Below are 23708 nucleotides of genomic sequence, written 5' to 3'. Positions count from 1 at the left end.
TGTATGCTTGCATGTGTCAGATGGAATTAAGTAAGGCAGGTTTTCTATGGTTGGATATCCTTCTTCTCACTAACCCTCAACTATGGCACAGGAGTGGCTGTGTGGTAAGTAGCTTGCTTACCAACCACATAGTTCCAGGTTCAGTCCCACTGCATGTCACCTTGGGCAAGTGTCTTCTTCTCAGGCCGACCAAAGCCTTCTGAGTGGATTTGGTAGACGGAAACTGAAAGAAGCCAGTAGTATATATGTATATGTATATATATATATATATATGTGTATGTGTGTTTGTGTGTCTGTGTTTGTCCCCCCAACATCACTTGACAACCGATGCTGGTGTGTTTACGTCCCCGTAACTTAGCGGTTCGACAAAAGAGGTTAGCAGAATAAGTACTAGGCTTACAAAGAATAAGTCCTGGGGTCGATTTGCTCGACTAAAGGCGGTGCTCCAGCATGGCCACAGTCAAATGACTGAAACAAGGAAAAGAGTAAAAGAGATATGTCATGTGTTGCATATGGATGAGGACAGCTGTGTGAAAAGTGTCACACCCTAACAGTAGAGGGAACCTGTGGAAGAGGTAGACCTGGGATGAAGTGGTGAAGCATGACTCTCAAATGTTGAGCCTCACCGAGGTGATGACAAGTGACCGAGACCTTTGGAGATATGCTGTGCTTGAGAAGACCCGACAAGCCAAGTAAGACCGTAACCATAGCCTATGCCAGTGCAGCATAATCAACCCATTTAAGACTACCCTCCAATCATTGGACAATAAACTGCGCTTGCAAAGACCTATTGAGGCAACCATTGTCACGACCGATGACAGTACCGCCTGATTGGCACTCGTGCCAGTGGTAAGTTAAAATCACCATTCGAGTGTGGTCATTGCCAGTGCCGTTTGACTGGCTCCACATGCCAGTAGCATGTAAAAAGCACCATTCGAGTGTGGTCATTGCCAGTGTTACCTGACTGGCACCCGTGCTGGTAGCATGTAAAAAGCACCCATTACACTCTCAGAGTGGTTAGCGTTAGGAAGGGCATCCAGCTATAGAAACTTTGCCAGATTGGATTGGAGACTGGTACAGCCTTCTGGCTTGCCAGCCCTCAGTCAAACCGTACAACCATGCCAGCATGATGATGAATATATATATATATATATATATATATATACACACACACACACACACACACACACACACACACACACACACACACACACACATATATATATATATATATGTATATATATATATATATATATATATGTATATATATATATATATATATGTGTGTGTGTGTGTGTGTGTGTGTGTGTATATATACACATATATATGAAAAAGTGCCACTCCCTGACAGTTGAGGGAACCCGTGGAAGAGGTAGGCCCAGGAAGACCTGGGCTGAGGTGGTGAGGCAAGACCTTCGAACATTGGGCCTCACCGAGGCGATGACTACTGACCGAGACCTTTGGAAATGTGCTGTGCGTGAGAAGACCCGGCAAGCCAAGTGAGATCGTTGCCAGGGCCCCTGGACTGGCTCTTGTGCGGGTGGCACATAAGATGTACCACCCTGAGTGTGACCGTTGCCAGTACCGCCTGACTGGCCTGGTAGGGTTTTCGAGCGAGATCATTGCCAGTGCCCCTGGACTGGCTCTTGTGCGGGTGGCACATAAAAGACACCATTTCGAGCGTGGCCGTTTTCATGCGGGTGACACGTAAAAGCACCCACTACACTCTCTGAGTGGTTGGCATTAGGAAGGGCATCCAGCTGTAGAAACTCTGCCAAATTAGATTGGAGCCTGGTGTTGCCATCCGGTTTCACCAGTCCTCAGTCATATCGTCCAACCCATGCTAGCATGGAAAGTGGACGTTAAACAATGATGATGATGATGATGATGATATATACATACATATATATATATATATATATATATATATATATATATATATATATATATATAGTTAAAAAAAACAATAACAAAAAAACAAAAAAACAACAAAGTGAGGACGTGATATGGATAGTATTATTGGACGCTCAGGAAAGGAAAGAGAGAGTGTATGACGTTTCGGGCGTAGCCCTTCGTCGGAAAGATGGAAAGTTCGGAGAATGGAAGAACGGAGAAAGAGGAAAATGGTACCGATGCCCACGAGGTTACATGATGAAAAGACCGGAAGAGGAGGTGGTGGGGGAAAAGTTCTTTCTAAGATAGGAGAGTGAAAAAGGGAGATGAATCTGTGCGTTTGCGAAAGTCTGCGAGTGTGTGTGTGATAACAGAACGTGTGTGTGCGTATGTATGTGTGTGTGTGTGTGTGTGTGCATGGTTTGGTGGTTTATCTGTTAGTGTGTTTGTGTGTGTGTGTGTGTGTGTATGACGTAGTGGAAGAAATTAGTAGCAGGACTGGTTAGTGGACGCTGTAGACAGTGTAGGTAGAAGGTCAACAGGTGGTTATTTGGGTGTGTGTGTGTTCGTGTTTGTGTGGGGTTGTCGGTGTTAGGTACGTGTACGTGTGTGTGTGTATTTTGTATGTGCGCGTGTGTGTATGTGTATGTTTTCTGTGCGTGCGTGTGTGTTTGTGTGTATGTGTATGTTGTGTGTATGTGCGTTGCTGTGTACGTGTGTGTGCGTGCGTTTGCCATTGTATATGCGTGTGTTGTTTTGCGTGTCTGTGTGAGTGTGTAGTGTTGGTGAGAAGTGTGTGTGTATGTGGGTGTGTGCGTGTGTGTGTATATGTGTGGATGTGCGTGTGTGTGTGGGATTGTGAGTGTTAGGTACGGGTGTGTGTGTGTTTATGTGTGTCTGTATGTGTTTCCCTGTGCGCGTGTGTGTATATTTTTTGTGCGTGCGTGTATGTGTATATTGTGTATGTTTTCGTGCGTGCGTATGTGTTATGTATATGAGTGAGTATTGTGTATGTGAGAGGTGTGTGTGCATGTGTGTATATGTGTATGTGTGCATGTGTGTATATGTGTATGTGTGTCGTGTATGTGTGTGTGTGGTTTTATGTATGTGAGGGGTGTGTATGTGTGTGTTTATGTGTGTACGTGCGTATGTGTGCCACGTATGTGTGTTATTTTGTGTGTCCACTCCTGTGTGTATGTGTGTGCATGTGTATGCGGCTGTGTATGTAGGCGTGCGCGTATATATGGGTGTGTGTGTGTATATATGTGCGTTCGGCTATGTGTGTGTGAGGGCGCGTATGTATGTTTGTCATGTATGTGGGCGGTATATGTATGTGGGCTGTATATATGTAAGGTGTGTGGGTATGTGTGCGTGTAGGTAGTGGTGAGATAAAAAGTGGAAAAAAGTAAGTGTAATAACAAGAGAATAATGGATATAATGTAAGGGGGACGAGGGGGGGGTTAAAAAAAAAAAAAATTATGTAAAGTGTTGCAGGGACGTAAAGGGGAGAGTCATAAGGAAGAGAAGGCTGCGTTGAGTCCGAAGGGGAAAGAAGAATTAAGGTTGAAAATGTAGCGTTGCTCCAAGTGGAGTCGCGAGGGAGTGGACCCATGGTACAATAGGCTTCTTTCAGTTGCCAACAATCAAATCCACTTACAAGCTTTGGTTGGCTTGGGATTATAGTAGAAGACACTTCCCAAAGGTGTATATACCTTCATTTGTGTGTGTGTGTGTATTTATACACATGTGTGAAAACAGTGAATAATCTTTTTAAATAGTTTTGATATCTCTGATGAGAAATTATGTGAAGGTGTTTAATTATTATTCAGCAAAAGATAATTCAGTATTATAGCTGCTTTGTTTAGCAAATAAAAATTGTTATCTCTCTCATGTCATTTCATTTGATCTTATTTTGTGCAAATGATTTTGGTGGAATTAAAAAACCAATATCTACTATCAGTTATAGTTTTGCACTAACTTAACTATCTTATAACTCTGATAGTAGGTTGATCTCAGAAGAAAAACAGTTAGTGCCAAGAATATGTGTTAGAGTTTGAGTGTATGCTTATTTAGAGGGTATTTTTCCAAGTCTTTAACATTGTTGATACCATCTTGCCTAAGAGTGCTCCTATTTCTTTGAGAATGTCCTGTTTTAAGTTAGTCTGAATTATGATCAATTTTCCATTAAAACTTCACTTTAATTTGCTCCAAACACCAGTTTGATATAACAACAAAGTTATTTCACCAAACTCTTCATTATTTTCAAAATTAATGTTTGAGGTGGTATCAAAAAGTTCTCGGACTAGTTCTGTAGAATACCAATAGATGGCAGCACATGGTTGTGTGCAAAGTCAGAGCTATCTGTGACTTTCATGAGGCAGTGCGCCAAGTGACATTGCTGTGTTTACTTTGTGTTTTTGTCATTACCTGTATGCTGTAGTCTGCAATTTTGTCATGCACAAGAAGATAGAACAAAGAGCCAATGTAAAATTTTGTGTTAAACTCGAGAAGTCTGCTACAGAGACATTGAGCATGCTTTGGCAAGCTTATAGCAATGAGGCAATGGGTCCTATGCAATGTTTTGAGTGGCATGAGTGCTTCAAAAGTGGAAGATAATCCCTGGAAGACAATGAGTGATCTGGAAGGCCTGCCATGAGCGTCATCCCAAGAATTCATCCCCCAGGGTGAGACCATCAATCAAGAGTTCTACTGCAATGTTTTGAAGAATTTGAGGGAGGACATTTGGAAAAGGTAACCGGATCTGTGGAGCATGAAGAATTGAATTCGTCATCAAGCTCTCCTCATTCATGAGTTTCTCGCCACAAACAAGGCGCCCTTCTGCACCCACCCCATTCACCAGATTTAGCACCTTCAAACTTCCATCTCTTCTCCAAGATGAAAATACAGCTCAAAGGTCATCATTTTAACACCATTGTCTAGATCCAGAACGAATTGCAGAAGGTCTTTGACTCACTTACGGAAAATGACTTCCAGGCCAGATTCCAAAAGTGGCAGGAATGCTGTGACTGGTGTATTGCTGTGCAAGGTGACTATTTCGAAGGAGATGATGGTAAAACTTAGGTAGATAAGTTTTATTACACATAACTAGTCTGGGAACCTTTTGATACCATCTTGTATTTCAACATAAATACGAAAGTGGAAAAGTTAAAAAATGCACAAGAAAGAAAAGGGATAACTGTATACGGTGAGTGCAGTAAATGCTGAGTTCTAACTGGAATATGAATAGAAGAGAGTGAAGAGAAAGAGTGAGAGGAGAGAGAGAGGGGGAGTTGGAGAGAGAGAGAGAGAGAAAAAAGTGAGAGAAGGGAAGAGAGAGAGAGAGAGAGAGAGTGCACCACTCAGCTGATATTTCTATTAAATCTTGTTTGGTTAAGAATTCTTAAATGAATTTTCTGATCAGTTATTCAGTTTGTATTATTAATGAATCTCTCAATTCTGCATATTATTTATGCTGCATATTTTATAAGGCCTTTTCACTGATTTTGAATGAACTATCTTATTCTTACCACCGAAAGTATGACCTATTAATGTACTTCAAATCAATGGCAGTAGACAACTTATATATTCCACCTCAGGCCTGGCTGTCCTATATACACGGGCAAAGTATTTAATCCCTGTGGCCTATACTGACTAAATCCCCACCCATGTTGATTATCTAGCCTCAATTTTAAACCAACATCATCAAATTTGGTTACTCCTACATAAAACTGCTGCTACAAATGTGTCAATACAACACTGAACAATGACTGAGCGACTGACCTACAGCAACATTCCACCCTATTATATGTGGTACCTACTAATACTGAATACATTATGGTGTAGCTTTCCACCAAAGTGACACTAGCACCATATCAATATACTATTGAGTATATGGGCCTAAAAATATAAAAAATAATTGGTGTCACTTTCAAAGCATTTATACCACAACTGGAGCTAACTAACAGAGTCCTCACATCTGAAACCATCTTGAATTTCTCTCAAAAAAATCCTTCACTCTGCTCCAAGCATCTGATGAGATGGGCATGTCTTACATGCTCATGAAACTTTAAGTCATGTAGAGCTGAGCCAAGCTATTATTAAAAATACATGTTACTACTACCAAATGTGTTGAGTGGCACTTTCTTTTGTTTGTTCACTTTACTCCAGCTGACTTATGTGAGAATGGAAAAGTGAATGTTAAAACAATGACAATGATGATGATGCTGAAAGCATAATAGTATGACACAGAATTTGGCTTCTTCAAACAAGAAAGTTACAACATTTGAAGAAGGCTTGCAATTAACAGCACACAAGAGAAAAAAATATCCTTCTATGACGTCAACTGCAAAAAAAAAAAAATAAAAAAAAAAAAAGTAAGAAAAAATAATTTAATAAAGCAAAACGAAAGCAAAAAAAAAAAGGAGAAATAGAATGAGAAAATGTTTAGAAACAATTGAAACAGAATTGAATTTAAAAAAATGGAAATAAATCATTCTTCAAATATATTTTAAGGAGAGAAAAAATTATTTAATATTTAATGTTCTATATGTTGAATATATTTCATTGTTGAACATGTTTTTGACATCAATGACTAAAAATTTATTCAATCACAATAGTCTGATGTCACTTCTTTTATTATTATTTTTTTCCATTGAAAATGTTTAAGTAGATTTTCTTGTTTGAAAATTAACCATTGTATTTTCATGCAACAGAAGACAGTTGGTGTAAAATTAAATACGATTTAATCGTATTACATCCCTGGTGGTTAAAAATTATCAATTCAGTCCACACAGATTGCTGAATGCTATGAATTGAAATTATATTTCCTGAAGGGTATTAGCTAAAGAATTAACAGCAGTTTCATGAAGTGGACAGATGACAAATGACAATTGTTGTTCCGGCTTTCATAAGATAAAATTCCTAAGAATATTTTTTCTCTTCTTTTTCCTTTTATTTTCCAATTTTAAAGAATGGAAATATATTTGTTATCAAATATTGAGTTATTTAGATTTTGAGATTGTAACAATTGTAACTAAAAACAAAGACAATAATTGGTTGGTTGTTTTATTTTAATCACAGGGGAGACACCTATGCAAAGGAAAATTCACCACTTTAACTACTCATTTTATTTTGTTTAGTAATTTTTCTTTAATCTCTTCATGATGGTATTAGCAGAGATTCTCAAGGGAATTTCTTTTCTCTCTCCCAGCAATCATAGTTTTCAACTTATTACAATGTATATTATTATGTTAGTTCCAAATGCATGCGTGTATGGTAGTGGTGGTGATGTATGTGTGTGTGTGTGTGTGTTTGTACATGTGTGCTAAACCCTTTAGCATTTAAACCAGCTATATCTGTTCCAAATATACTACCTGTTTATATTCGAATTGGCCAGATCTGGCCTCCCACACCTACCCTACAGTGTGCTTTTAAAAATAAACTATCACATCATAAAAATCTCAAAACCAGAAGATAACGCATGATTAATTCCAAATGGTGTGAATAAATAAGCATTACATTAGAGATTAGGGACATGGCAACATTTGGATTCAAGAAGGTGATGAGGTTGAAGAATCATTAGCAAACTGAACAAAATGCTAAGCACTACGAAAGGTTGCTCAATAAAGAAAATGAATGGGAGAAAGAGAGTCTGCCGAATGTCGACCCAACAGAGGGACCAGCTATCCGAGCTGAAAGTTCCATGGTAGATAAAGCTATTAAGAGTATGAAGACAGGGAAAGCCCCCAGCCCATCAGGAATCACTACAGAGATGCTCAAAATATCTGGCAGTGTTGGCTATAGCCTAGTCACCCATATTGTTAACCAGGTGATACATGAAGGAGTTATACCCAATGACTGGTGTAGCAGCACCATAGTCAACTGTTACAAAGGTAAAGGTGATGCTTTAGATACAAATAATTACAAAGGCATCAAGCTGTTAGATCAGGTTATGAAAGTTACAGAGAGGGTCATAGCCCAACTAATTATGGAGAGAGTCAGTTTAGATGAGATGTAGTTTGGGTTCATACCAAGGAAAAGCACCACTGATGCTATATTTCTGGTAAGACAGCTGCAGGAGAAATACCTAGCCAAGGATAAACCTCTGTACCTGGCTTTCGTTGACATGGAGAAAGCCTTTGACAGGGTCTCCCGATCCCTTATCTGGTGGTCAATGAGGAAACTAGGGATAGAAGAACGGTTAGTGAGAGCTGTGCGAGCCATGTACAGAGACGCTGTCAGGAATGTGAGGGTTGGCAACGAGTACAGTGAAGAATTCCAGGTAGAGGTAGGGGTCCACCAAGGTTCTGTCCTCAGCCACCTCCTATTTATCATAGTCCTCCAGGCGATAACAGAGGAATTCAAGACAGGAGGCCCTGGGAGCTCCTCTATGCTGATGACCTTGCACTAATTGCTGAATCACTATCAGAACTAGAGGAGAAGTTTCAGGTGTGGAAGCAAGGACTAGAATCGAAGGGCCTTAGGGTCAACTTAGCTAAAACCAAAGTTCTAATAAGTAGGAAGGTAGACAAAACACAAACCCCTTCAGGTAGATGGCCCTGCTCGATCTGTAGAAAAGGTGTAGGTAGAAACTCTATAAGATGTACCCAGTGCAAGCTATGGACACATAAGAGGTGCAGCAATATCAAAGCAGGTTAACTAGGAAGTTAGTTTTTGTATGTGGCAGATGTTCAGGTGCAATAAACACTGAAAATATGCAGAAAACAACTTCTGTTTCATTCCAGGGAGAAAAACTAGAAGTAGTTGATAGCTTCCGCTATCTAGGTGACCAAGTTAGTAGTGGGGATGGGTGCGCTGAAAGTGTAGCTGCTAGAATAAGAATAGCCTGGGCAAAGTTCAGAGAGCTCTTACCTCTGCTGGTGACAAAGGGACTCTCGCTCAGAGTAAAAGGCAGATTGTATGACACATGTGTACGAACAGCCATGCTACATGGCAGTGAAACATGGGCCTTGACTGCTGAGGACATGCGTAAGCTCACAAGGAATGAAGCCAGTATGCTCTGATGGATGAGTAATGTCAGTGTGCATACCCGACAGAGTGTAAGTATCTTGAGAGAAAAGTTGAACCTAAGAAGCATCAGTTGTGGTGTGCAAGAGAGACGATTGCGCTGGTATGGACATGTGGCGAGAATGGATGAAGATAGTTGTGTGAAAAAGTGCCACACCCTAGCGGTTGAGGGAACCTGTGGAAGAGGTAGGCCCAGGAAGACCTGGGCTGAGGTGGTGAAGCATGACCTCCGAACATTAGGCTTCACTTTGGCAATGACTTCTGACCGAGACCTTTGGAAATATGCTGCGCATGAGAAGACCCGGCAAGCCAAGTGAGACCAAAATCCAAGGCCTCTGCCAGGGATGTAGCCAGCCCACTTATGCGTAACATTCCTTCTTTGGACACTAAACTCCACTTGCGAAGACCTGTTGAGGCAAGTGAAATCGAAATCGAACTAAATTTGTAGACTGGCACCCATGCCAACGTCTTAATTGAACACTAAACTCGGCTTGTGAAGACCTGTTGGGGCAAGCAAAAGCGAAATCGTGATGGCACCAGTACCAGTAAATCACTAAGAGCACTGTCTGAGCGTGATCGTTGCCAGAGCACCAGCTGTCTCACTTTCGTGCCAGTGGCACGTAAATAGCACTATTTGAGCATGATCATTACCAACGTCGCCTTCCTGGCACTTGTGCCAGTGGCACGTGAAAAAACATTCGAGTGAGTTCATTGCCAGTACTGCTGGACTGGCTCCTGTGAAGGAGGCACGTAAAATACACCATTTCGAGTGTGGCCGTTGCCAGTACTGCCTGACTGGCCTTCGTGCTGGTGGCACGTAAAAGCACCCACTGCGTTAGGAAGGGCATCCAGCTGTAGAAACTCTGCCAAATCAGATTGGAGCCTGGTGTAGCCATCTGGTTTCACCAGTCCTCAGTTAAATCGTCCAACCCATGCTAGCATGGAAAGCGGACGTTAAACGATGATGATGATTAAAATGATGATGATGATAATACCCTATCTTGGGCCTTCAACTGCCAGTGGAATTGTAGGAATTCAATTATGGTATGTCTTAAGTATTTTTATATGGTTTGATCACAGCTAATTTTGTCGAGCAAGAGAGAGAGTGGGGAGGGAGGGAGAAGGCGAGAAAAAAAGAAAAAAATCAACTCCGGTGCAGGACTGGTACTTTATTTATCAATCCTGTAAGGATGACAAGCAAAGTTAACCATGATAGGATTAAAACAAGGATTTGAAATGAAGATTGCAAAATATTCATTATCTTGTGTGTGTGTTGTGCTGTGAGCATATATATGTATATGTACACACACACACACACACACACACATAAACCAGGTCACTTTACCTACACATATAATTCATTATTGCTATTGTTTTATATCTGTTTTCCATGCTGGTGTAGGATATCTGGGTCTATTCCAGAATGTCATCTTACAACACACTACAATCCTTCATCATCTGATACACACCACAACAATCTTTGATACAATAAGTGACATGTTCTGTGGGAGATTTTTTAAACTGGATCACCAACCACTTTACAATATAAATAAGGTGTTTTTTATTGTGCCAACAGCACTAAAGAGATTTCCTATATCAGAACTAATAGCTCCTCTCCACTTTGTATAAGTATTTTATTTAGAGTTGAGTGTTTTCCCAGCTAAGTTGCCTTCACTGTAGATTTCAAAATCAACATGTCCTCCTTCTGGTTATTGCAGAACCATTTGCATGTAACACAGAATTTGTTCAGTGTGATCTACTTCGTACATGTTACCTTCCTTCACTGTGGCAGAAAAAGCATGTCTCTTTATGAAGCAGGAAGAGTTAGCCATTAAAAGCTGTTTACAAACGCAGTCTAAACTGCTTATGTATTAACTTATATGAGCCAAATAATCTGTTTTTCATTGGCATAAGAGACCAGACAAAGCAAGTCCATTAGGAAGCTCGGATCTATTTTAAAATGGGGGCACCAGTTTTCATTTATGTTTTATGTAGTGTTTTTGGTACCGAAAGACTTTCAAACTTCGTATACTTTTCTATTTTGTGTTATAGAACAGAAAAAAATTTTTGTATTTGAATTTATTTCATGTAAAAAATTGTCTTATTTCGATAATTTCTACTAATCACTGATGTCTATTCAGTTGAAAACAGTTAGCGCTGTAACGGTGTATATCGTATTAATCCCCTAGCCCTAACCCTAACCCTAACTCTAGAATCCAAACTCTAAAATTGTTACACACATAGATATGCACAGCGTAATTTATTATATAAACAATATATGCATATAAATTACGATTAAATCGGATGAAATATGTCACAGGGAATAACATTTTTATGACCGCCCAACAGTAACTCTATTGAGCTGAATAGACGTCAGTGATTGGTTGAAATTACAGAAATACGACAACTTTAACATGGAATAACTTGCGATGTACGTTTTTTTGTTAAGAAGACTAAGAGTAAAAGATGTTCTATATGACACATTCTACCAGTGTCCCAAGTTTCAAAGTGTTTCGTTAGTGTTTCGTTAAGAAAATACTGGTGCCCCCGTTTTGAAATAGATCCGGAAGCTCATAATGATCTCCCTTTTTTGACAGCAAGTATCATGTACCTTCACTGGATTCCCTGTGGGCAGATGATCAACAAAGAGTACTTTGTGTAGGTTTTGAGGGAGTTCTGGAAGAAGTTTCAGAGCCCCTGTATTAGGACAATATACCAGTCTTCAGTTCCATCTTGGTATTTGACAGAGATGGGCATCAAAACTGTCCCTCATTCTCCCCAGAGTCCAGACTTTGAAGGAGGTTGTGACAAGAGTTTTTTGGAGGACTTCCATGGGTTAGGGTTAAGGTTAGGGTTAGGGTTAGCTTTGTGCAGCTCCCAGTGAACAGTTTTTGTGGAAACTGGGTTCTCGAGGTGGTCATTAAGCTCTGCAATAATTTTGGGAGCTGTACTTTTGTGATCCTTTCTAACAATCTACGTAAGAGTCCAACGGTCCCTATCTGAAAGTTTTGGTTTTATTCCAGAGTTTTGCTTCAACAAGGAGGTTTTTCCCTCTTTCTCAAAGGCTGTCATTACTTTTGAGACAGTACTTCTTGATACACCAAACATTTCAGCTGTTTTCATTACACTAGTGCCTGCCATACAAGCAACAACAATTTGACCTGTTTGAAAGTCTGATAAATCTGTCATTTTAATGAATTCTAATTACCTTTTTCTGATGATATCTGAAAAGAAACAGCAATTTTAACAAAACATATTAAGCAACACTAATAATAAATCAATAAACAATCTTTTGATGATTTTATAGATATTTCAAAATTATGATGCTATGAGTCTCCATTATTTTGTCCAACCCCTGTATATATATGTGTGTGGCTGTGTGGTAAGAAGATTGCTTCCCAACCACATGGCTTCAGGTTCAGTCCCATTGTGTGGCACCTTGGGCAAGTGTCTTTTACTATAGCTTCAGGCCAACCAAAACTTTGTGAGTAGATTTGGTAGCCAGAAACTGAAAGAAGCCTGTTGTATATATATATATATATATATATGTAAATATTTATGTTTGTGTGTCTTTGTTTGCCCCTGCCACCATCGTTTGACAACCGATGTTAGTGTATTTACGTCTCCATAACTTAGCGGTTCGGAAAAAGAGACCGATAGAATAAGTATTAGGTCGTCAAGAAAGTACTTGCGGAATTTTTAATTTTGGTTTTAAATTATGTATTTTCAAATTAATTTTCGTTAAATTACTTTGACTTTATATATCATTTTAAAGCCTGTTTTTCACTTTATCTAATCGTGTTACTCTTTTTCTTTTTGAATTATTAGGCCATTTTTCTGGAACATTGAATACAACATGGACAAAAAGCAAATTCACACAGTTTGCTTATTCCAGTTCAAGCTAGACCGAAAAGCTGCTGAAATAGCTCGCAATATCAATGATGTGTTTGACCCAGGAACCACTAATGAATGGACAGCACAATGGTGATTCAAGAAATTTTGTAGTGGTGACGGTAGTCTTGATGATGATAAGCGTAGTGGTCAGCCATCGGATGTTGACAACGATCAACTAAAAGTCTTAGCAGAAGCCAATCCATGCACAACTGTTTGAGAGCTTGCTTCTGAATTAGACGTAATGTATATGACAATTTCCAACCACTTGAAAGAGATTGGAAAAACAAAAATACTTGAGAAATGGGTGCCGCATGAATTGAACGACAACCAAAAAAATGCCATTTTGAAGTGTCATCTTCCCTTCTTTTACGCAACAAGAATGACCCATTTCTTGACCAGATTGTGACTTGTGATGAAAAGTGGATTCTTTACAACAACCGGTGAAGCTCAGCACAGTGGTTGGATGCCGACAAAGCTCCACGGCACTTCCCGTAGCCAAAGTTGCACCAAAAGAAGGTCATGGTGACTGTTTGGTGGTCTGCAGCTGGTCTTGTCCATCACAGCTTTTTGGATCCAGGTGAAACTATGCTGGCGGAGAAGTACTGTCAGCAAATGGATGAAATGCATAAGAAACTCTGACAACAACAGCCAGCATTGGTCAATAGAAAAGGACCAATTCTTCTCCATGACAACACTTGGTCATATGTTGCACAACTGACCCTGCAGAAGTTGAATGAATTGGGCTACGAAACTCTGCCTCAACCACCATACTCACCAGACCACTTGCCTACCGACTACCACTTTCTCAAGCATCTTGACAACTTCCTTCATGAGAAATGCTTCAAAAACCAAAACGATGCGAAACACACCTTCAACGACTTCATCACCACCAGAACACAGGATTTTTATGCTACTGGCATAAATAAACTTGTTTCGTGTTGGCAAAAGTGTTTTGATTCTGATGGTGTTTATTTCGATTAATAAAGTTTTGTTTGAGCCAAGATATGTGCATCTGAATTTAAAGGTTAAAAACCGCAAGAACTTTCTTGACAACCTAATACTAGGCTTACAAAGAATATGTCCTGGGGTTAATTTCTTCAACAAAAAAACCCTTTAAGGTGGTGCTCCAGCATGGCCACAGTCAACTGACTGAAACAAGTAAAAGAATAAAAGAATATATATATATGTGTGTCTATCTGTGTGTGTCTTTATATGGTGTTTTTCAAACCTTACCACCGTTTGATAACTAGTGTTGGTTTGTTTACATTCCAGTGACTTAGCAGTTCAGCAAAACAGACTGATAGAATAAGTACCAAACATAAAATAACACAGTATTGGGGGTCAATCTGTTTGACTAAACCTTTCAGAGTTGTGCCCCAGCATGGCCACAGTCCAAAAACTGAAACAAGTAAAACAATAAAAGATAAAAATACATAAATTCAATTGTTTAATTGTGTCGTTTTACCATTTTGGGTGACCCAGTTACTTTTCTTGAATGATACAGTTAGTTACAATGGCTTCTTGTGAAAGTAACAAGGGAGATAATCCCACTTTGTTTTTAATCATTTAGCATTCAAATTATTCAGTCAAATGTAGTGCTTATTTCTTTTATCTTGTATCTTTTACTTGTTTCAGTTGTTACACTACAGCCATGCTGGGGCACTGCCTTGAACTTTTGGTCAAATTAATCGACCCCAGTACCTATTTTTTAAACCTGGTCTCTTTGCTGAACTGCTAGGTTACAGGGATGTAAACACACCAACACCGGTTGTCAAGCAGTGATGGACACACACACACATACCGATATACATACATGCATACTTATATATATATATATATATATATATACGACTAGCTTCTTTCAGTTTCCATCTAACAAATCCACTCACAAGGCTTTGGTCAGCCTGTGGCTATAACAAAAGACCCTTACTCAAGGTGCCACACAGTAGGACTGAACCCAGAACCATGTGGTTGAGAAACAAGCTTCTTACCATACAGCCACGCCAGCACTTATATTTATTCATATTGTTTTGAATTAATCATGCGTTATCTCATAGCTTTGAGATTTCAACAATGTGACTGTCTATTTTTAAAATGTTATTGTCTGGGAGGTGTGAGAGGCCAGTTCTGGTCAGGTTGAATGTAAAACAAGTAGAATTCTTCAGCTGGTTATCACAATAAAAATGCAGTTTCTTGTCCAGTTACTGAAGTCAAGCAGTGATGAACCAAGCTAGTATTTGGGTAATCACTTGGGAAACTTAGGTGCTGTGAGCAAAGCCTATAAAACAGGGACAGATATGGCTGTGTGGTTAAGAATTTACCTTCACAGGTACATGATTCCAGGTTCAGTCCTACAGCATAGCGGTTAAGGCAAAGGTCCTCTATTATAACCTTGTGAGTGAATTTGCTACGTTAAAATTGTGTGAAAGCTTGCTTCTATCTCTATATGTGTGTGTGTGTGTGTGTGTGTGTATTGTTTCAAAACAGGAGAGGGTTGATGACAAGAGGAGCATTTGGCCATTAAAAATATTCCTCAATGAATTCCATCAAACCCATGCAAGCATAAAAAAAAGTAAATGTTAAAATAGCAATGATGACGATGTTTTATAAATCAATTATCTTCCATTAGTTTCAGTCATGAGACTGTGGTCATGCTGGAGTACTGCCTTGAAAAATTTTTAGTTGAATGACTCAACCCCACTGTACTTTTTTTTATGTTAAGCCAGATATTTTTTTTATTGATCACTTGCTGAACCGTTATGGGGATGTAAACACACCAACACCAGTTGTCAAGTGATGGTGTGGGACAAACACAGACACAAAGGCACACACATAAATATAACAGGGTTCTTTTCAGTTTCCATCAACCAAATTCATTCACAAAGCTTTGGTCAGCTTGAGGCTACAGTAGAAGACACTTGCTCAAGGTGCCACACAGTGGAACTATGTTGCTGGGAAGCAAGTTTCTTACCACAGTCATGCCTGCATATATAATCATCATCATTTTTTAATGTCCTCTTTCCATGCTGGCATGCGTTGGATGGTTTGACAGGAGCCAGCCAGGTAGAGGACAGCATCAAACTTGTGTGTGTTTTGGCATGGTTTTTATAGCTGGATGCCCTTCCTAACACCAACCACCCCACAGAATGGACTGAGTGCTTTTTATGTGGCACCAGCACAGGCAAGGTCAGTTTTGGCATGGTTTTACAGCTGAATACCTTTCCAAATGCTAGCCACAAGTAGTATAAGATGTGGATTTAGAGAACTACGCAGCTATCACAGAAAGCTTCTCTAACGGATTTGGCTATCAATCCACATACTAATCCATCACAAAAGAGTGTAATGTAGAATGGAGATCTGATGGATGAAGTTATTTCATGTGGAGTATATAAAACTTTGCTACGTTAAAATTGTGTGAAATAAGTCATTGTGTGAAATAAGTCATGAAATAAGAGAGGTGAATATATATATATATATATTTATCCTTTACTTGTTTATCATTTTGACTGTGGTCATGCTGGGGCAGCTCCTTGATGGGTTTTAGTCACACGAATTGACCCCAGGACTTATTTTTTAAGCCTAGTATCTATTCTATCAGGTACCTTTGCTGAATTGGTAAGTTACAGGGACATAAACACACCAACACTGGTTGTCAGTCAGTGGTGGGGACAAATACACACACACACACATCTACCAAATCTAGTCACAAGGCTTTTGTTGACCTGAAGCTATAGCAGAAGACACTTGCCCAAGGTTCCATTCAGTGGGATTGAACCCAGAACCATGTGGTTGAGAAGGAAGTTTCTTACCACACAGCCATGACTGCACCTGTGTGTATATATATATATATATATATATATATATATATATATATATATATATATATATATATATATATATATATATATATATATATATATATATATATATATATATATAAATAGATAGATAGATAGATAAATAGATATAAAAAATTTAGATTTAAGGTGAATATGGTACTTAAGTTTAGGCACCACAATTAAGTATGGTATTATCCATACAATTCCAAGATAAGATGATTAAAATTAAGATAAGCAACAAGGATATCCAAAGTTAATGCAGTACGATCATTTCATGCGACTCCATTTATTTAAGCAATGTGAACATTACATCAAATGTAAAATGCAGAGCAATCCTCAGCTGCACAAAGATATAGAAATTTACTGAAATTACATTTCAACAGAAGGACATATTACTGTTGTAACTACATTTAAACTCTCCAAGTAGAAAGGAAGAATACAAAAAATCATTTTGACTTAACCAGACCATACAGGCTAGTAATTAATTCTTAGATTTTTAACTGTCACTGATTTTTGTTTTTTTGTTTCATCTTATCAGACCTAGTGATTCAAAGCTTAAGAGGACACCAGCATTTTCCTTATAAGAAAAGGGAAAGGGGTAAACAATATACATGGATGATATGGTTATAAAGATTCTTTGGGTTTAGTGACAAACTACTACAGGTTGAGGGATTTTCTCTACTAGCAGACCAGTTTATAATGGAGCTTTTATCTCTTATGTGTCCTTTAAATCAGTGGGTTTCAAACTGTGGTCCGCAAGGACAAGACAGGGGGTCCGTGGACAGCAAATACTTTTTATGGGCAATTTGATTTTATATATGGTTTTTAATCGAAATCTTTTAATTGACAATAAACCTATTTGTTAAATATTGTTAAATAAATAAATATAAAAATATATGTTATGTTAAGCAAATATTTATGTATAGATTTCATAAGCGTTTATAAGGGTAAAGCCTGAAATATAAAGGGGTTCGCAAGTCAAAAAGTTTGAAAACCCCTACTTTAAATAATATTAGATATATAAGTTTAATTTTAAAATAATTTTTAGTCCAATATATTAAAAAAATTTTTAATTTCATATCTTATCTATATGGTTCTTTATATTGGTGTAAATAAGTCTAAATGCACTTTACCAGAGCATTTTAAATTAATACTACTTCATGGTTTTTGCATACTGAATGTATTGATTAGTTACATTACTATACACTATTTCTTTTTATTTCTTATTTCATTATTAATTTATTAATTTATAATTAGCGTTTATTTATTCACATATTAATTAAGCAGATATTGGTATCTCAAATTTTCCAAACCTAGCATATGTAAAACAATACTGCTACATTATTCTGATTCATGAAAACTATGAATAAACATATACTGTATCTGTACACATATAGCAACTTTATTTTATATACTTTTGACCTAGGTGCCTAATCTTAAAACTTCCCCTACTCCATTATAAACTGGTCTGCTAGTAGGGAAACCCCCTCAACCTATAGTAGTTTGTCACTAAACCCAAACAATCTTTATAACCATATCCATGTATATTGTTTACTCCTTTCCCTTTCCCTATAAGGAAAAGACTGGTGCCCTCTTAAGCTTTGAATCACTAGGTCTGATAAGATGAAACAAAAAAAAAAAAAATCAGTGACAGTTAAAAATCTGCTTAGAATTAATTACTAGCCTGTATGGTCTGGCTATGTCAAAAATGGTTTTTTGAATTCTTCTTTCCTACTTGGAGAGGTTAAATGTAGTTAGAAAAATGTGTCCTTCTGTTGAAATGAAATTTCAGTAAATTTCTATATCTTTGTGCAGCTGAGGATTGCTCTGCATTTTACATTTGATGTAATGTTCACAGTGCTTAAATAAATGGAGTCGCATGAAACGATCGTACTGCATTAACTTTGGATATCTTTGTTACTTATTTTGATTTATAGATAGATATAGATAAAGATATATATATGTACATACACACACACAAATACATCAATATATTCATATACATTCATGTGATATTTTCCTTACATGGTTTTTTCCCTTTCTCTGTTTTCTTTCTTCATTTGTTTCCATAGAAGAGTGTAGGCTCAAAACTTCAAAATCTCTTCCAGTTTTCCTGAGCCTCAAACAAATACACCTTTGTTGTTCCCTTACTTGCCTCTGTCTTCTGATTCTGTTTTTTTGTACAATTTTGAACCATATATATATATATATATATATATACATATATATCTGTTCATCCTCTAATTCCTTATGTACTTTGTACTTCTATATGTAAACCATGTTGGCAAAATAACATAGTCTGCCATGGACACCTGTGCTTTGGTTCTTTCTTTCTTTTTCTTTTCTTCTTTTTTTGTCACTTTTGCTATGAATTAAATTAATGAATTCAATGGGATACACCGTCTGCAAGTAGTTGGGTTCAGCATATTATCCTCCATTTTCTAATTGCTATACAAATTTTGGGTAAAACCTCCACTTTTAGCCGCTCCCATTGATTGCACCTAGTATAGCACTAGTGTAGCAATAATTGGGTACCCTCCCAGCAGTATATTGGATAGATACTATCCCTTAGTGGGTTGTACCCCCAACCCCTAACTCTCTCACGTTATATATATATATATATATATATATACATACATGAATATGTAAATGAATCTGTCTATGTCTTTGACTAAGTCCTTGAAGATAGTGCCCCAACATGGCCTAAGCCCAATGACTGAAACAAGTAAAAGGATATATATATATATATATATATATATATATATATATATATATATATATATATATATATATAAATACAATTCCCGATGAATGAGAACATGAAGCTCTGAGTAACAGTTCTGTGGTAACTTTGCAGCTTTAATATAAATGCATATTACTCTACCTTTGGTATTCCAGTACTATTTTTTCCATCTTGTTTTGCACTTATACGCTCATCTGTGTGTACGTGTGTGTATGTGCATATATATATAAATGTATGTGTATATATATATATATATATATATATATATATATATATATATATATATATATATATATATGTGCCCCTGGACTGGTTCTTGTGCGGGTGGCACATGAGATGCACCATTTTGAGCGTGGCCGTTGCCAGTACCGCCTGACTGGCTCCTGTAGGATTTTCGAGCGAGATCGTTGCCAGTGCCCCTGGACTGGCTTGTGCGGGTGGCACATAAAAGACACCATTTCGAGCGTGGCCGTTTTCGTGCGGGTGACACGTAAAAGCACCCACTACACTCTCTGAGTGGTTGGCGTTAGGAAGGGCATCCAGCTGTAGAAACTCTGCCAAATCAGACTGGAGCCTGGTGTTGCCATCCGGTTTCACCAGTCCTCAGTCAAATCGTCCAACCCATGCTAGCATGGAAAGCGGACGTTAAACGATGATGATGATGATGATGATGATAAAATTAGAGATATCACCGTAAATTTCACTTTGATTTAATGTAAACACTATTTGACTAATATATTTGACCTGGAATTTCAGCTGGCACATATAGTTTTCTTCTTAAAAACAAAACATGCCTGGACATACATTTGGGAGCCAGTATTCAAGGAGGTGCTTCCAGAGGACACAGCTCAGATTTTAATTTCTTTTATGTACTTATATACATATATGGCTGTGTGGTAGGAAGATTGCTCGGAGGTTCAGTTTCAACTCATGGCACCTTGGACAAGTGTCTTCTACTATAGCTTCGGGCTGACCAAAGGCTAGTGAGTGGGTTTGGTAGATGGAAACTGAAAGAAGCTTGTCGCATGTATGTGTGTGTGTGTGTGTGTGTGTGTGTGCTTATATGTTTTTGTCCCCAACCACTGCTTCACAACCAGTGTTAGTGTGTATACATTCCTGTAACTTAGCAGTATAGCAAAAGAGAATGATAGAATAAATACCAGGCTTAAAGAAAAAAAAAGTACTGGGGTCAATTCATTTGAGCAGAAATTCTCCAAGGAAGTGCTCCAGTATGGCTGCAGTCTAATGACTGAAACAAGTAAGAGATGAACAATATATATTAGTGTTAATTTCCACTTAGACATATGTACTTTCAATTACTTTCTGCAAAATCCATTTGTAAGACTTTAGTTAGCCCAGGGCTGTAAGAGAAGACACTTTTGGATGTAACACTTAACAAATTCTAAGTCCAATCATAATCTTTTGTCATCTCAATTGATGATACCATGGTTCTCAAGATCTAACCCACACTCTTTACAATTAATATTGCGCTTTCTCTGCCATATATATGCTTGCATAGTTAACATGAGTAAATTTTTCTGCTTGATGTTTTCCCAATCCAACCATACTTCAATTTAGTATATAAGAAAACAAGAACACATAAAATAATCATGCAATAAACAACAACAACAACAACAGTTGAATATATGATAGACTTTAATTTGGTGCATTTATTGAAAAAAAAAATAGTACAAAAAAAATGGTCGGGAGATAGATACTATTATTAATTAAAGAAAAGATTGGAAAATCACATTTTAAAAAATAAAAATAAAAATGTAGAAAAGTTTTCCAATAAATAATAAAAGAATTACAACTGGAAAATTTACATTCAGAATATAATAAAGAAACCCATGGGTGTTTTTTTTCTCTTTTCTAAAACTCATTTTTTTAATTAACTTGTTTATATATATATATATATATATATATATATACATATATTCACACACACATACATACATACACACACACATATATATATATACAAGCATATATATGTATATATATATATACATACATGTGTATATATATATATATATATATATGTGTGTACATACATGTTTGTATGTAAGAATGTATACATGAGTCTATGCATGTATGTATTTACATTCTCGGAATATAAAAGCTTTATCTTAGTAAAAATCCTTTATGTAAAACAAATGCCTTATTTTCAATTGTAAATTGTCTCACAAAGTTAATTTTCTTATGCAAAGAACAAATGGAAAAATATGTATGTAAAACTGAAAAGAAATTTTATATGCATATATATTTTTACATACATGCATCTATATACATATATATTCATACACATAGAGGAACATATATTCACACATGCACTCATACACACACACACACACACACACACTATGTGTTCCAAAGATAAGGCAGTATTTAGGTTATAAGTTTTATATCCTGTTGGAGACCTGGTGTGTGTTGTGAGTGTATTAGTATGTGTATGTGTTTGAAGTACTTATTGTTTAACCAAAGGTCAACTACAAAAAAAGACATATGATCAAAATCATTCCAGCCATGACCAAACCATCTTTTTAGTCATGTAAGGACTGCATCCTATAATGTATCCTTCCATTCTTTTTTTTTTTTTTCAAATGACAGGGTATGTTTTGAGGATGATTTATTTATGTCAACCATATCAATTGACTATGTAGAGGCTTCCTAAAGAAAAGGTGTGTATGTGTGTAGCAGTATATCTTATGTAAGATTGTGGTTTCGATTCCAGGACTGAGTGATGTGTAGTATTCTTGAGCAAAACACTTCATTTCATGTTGCTCCAGTTCTCTCAGTTGGTAAAAATGAGTAATCCCGTAATGGATTGTTGTCCCACCCAGGGAGGAATATATATGCCAGAGAAACCAAGGCATGGGCAACCCTTTTTTAGAAGCAGGTCACATGAGACTGGCTTAACCTCAAGCAGTCTGCACTACTATAAAAAAAATTGAAGGTAATTTTTCATTAGATGTGCCATTCAGAAAGGGCCACAAACTGTAATTTGCTCCCAACTGTTCTATAAATTCTTATTTCTTTATTGCTCACAAGGGGCTAAACATAGAGGGGACAAACAAGGACAAACAAAGGGATTAAGTTGATTACATCGACATCAGTGCATAACTGGTACTTAGTTTATCGACTCCGAAAAGATGAAAGGCAAAGTCGACCTCGACGGAATTTGAACTCAGAATGTAACAGCAGACGAAATACCCGATCAGCATTTTGCCCGGCCTGCTAACGTTTCAGCCAGCTTGCCGCCTTACTGTTCTATAAATTCTATGAGTTTAAAAGACACGGCTATGTTTTGGTCAGCTATTTCTCCATTCATCTTTTGAAGGTTACTCAAATGCCACCTATGTGTCTATAAAATGTATATACATTGATTCTCTGGGATATTGTTTGCTACAAAAAAAAAAAAAAAAAAGTGTCTTATAAGATGTCGAGTTTGGTATTAAATCAATCATAATCAACTGCTATTAGAATTGTTGTACACTGTGCTTCTGCTCAGGCATCCCTGTCTTATCTTTCCTCCTCTCATTGCTTTTGTTGAGTCAACTCCCAACCCCTGCACTAGTCATAATGCCTAGTCATTCCTTCCCGGAATACTGGACTTGTGGAATTTCCTCCCATTTCTTTCATACAAAGTGTTGACTTACAAAGGGTCAAAAGAACTAGTAATGTTATCACTTTCATCGCACTAGAACAGCTTGTAAAAATCGCAAGCACTGTCCATCCCTCCACATCCAGTAAGAGAAAGAAAAAAAAAAAGAAAGAAAAAAAAGGACTCTGCTTGTGGTCATTTGATTTGCCAAAAATAGTAGTCAAAATTTCCTCAAATCATAGTTATTTGCTTTTTCAAAAAAATGAGGGGAAGGAAGCATTATGCAATATCTTGTTAGAAAAGAAAAACAACAAAAAAAAAACAAACAAAAACTAAAGTCATGAATCACTGGAATAAAATTTTTGTACATAGTTCTTGTTCAGAGTTAACCAGTGGATAAATAACAACAAAAATGATAGTATCTTTCAAAACATGTGGACGAAATACAGTAAAATAAAAAGTTGTGTGCAGTAAGTAGGAACAAAAAAAACAAAAAAAAAAATGCTCCGCAGTGATGGTAGCAAGGTGTTTTGAAAGCTCAATATTCAAAGCTATTAAAAAAAATATACAAAATATAAATATATTTCCCTTGATGGTTTTATCAAGCTGTCAGCTTGCACTTTATCCCCCGAACCCCCACAGTTAAAAAAAAAAAAAAAAATAGCCCAAATAATTGAAGCACTTTTAAAAACATGTAAAAAAATTTTTT

General features: G+C 37.3%; 1 pseudogene; it reads left to right on the top strand.

The window, feature by feature from the left end:
• LOC106870001 (histone-lysine N-methyltransferase SETMAR pseudogene) overlaps nucleotides 1-13794 on the top strand; it is a 33436-nt pseudogene extending 19642 nt beyond the window's left edge.
• Nucleotides 13795-23708: the final 9914 nt, after the last annotated feature.

The sequence above is a fragment of the Octopus bimaculoides genome, chromosome Z, assembly GCF_046866305.1.
Source record: "Octopus bimaculoides isolate indiv1 chromosome Z, ASM4686630v1, whole genome shotgun sequence".
In the NCBI taxonomy this organism is placed as follows: Eukaryota; Metazoa; Mollusca; class Cephalopoda; order Octopoda; family Octopodidae; genus Octopus; species Octopus bimaculoides.
Note: the sequence above shows the minus strand (reverse complement) of the source record. Positions and strands in the feature narration are given on the sequence as shown.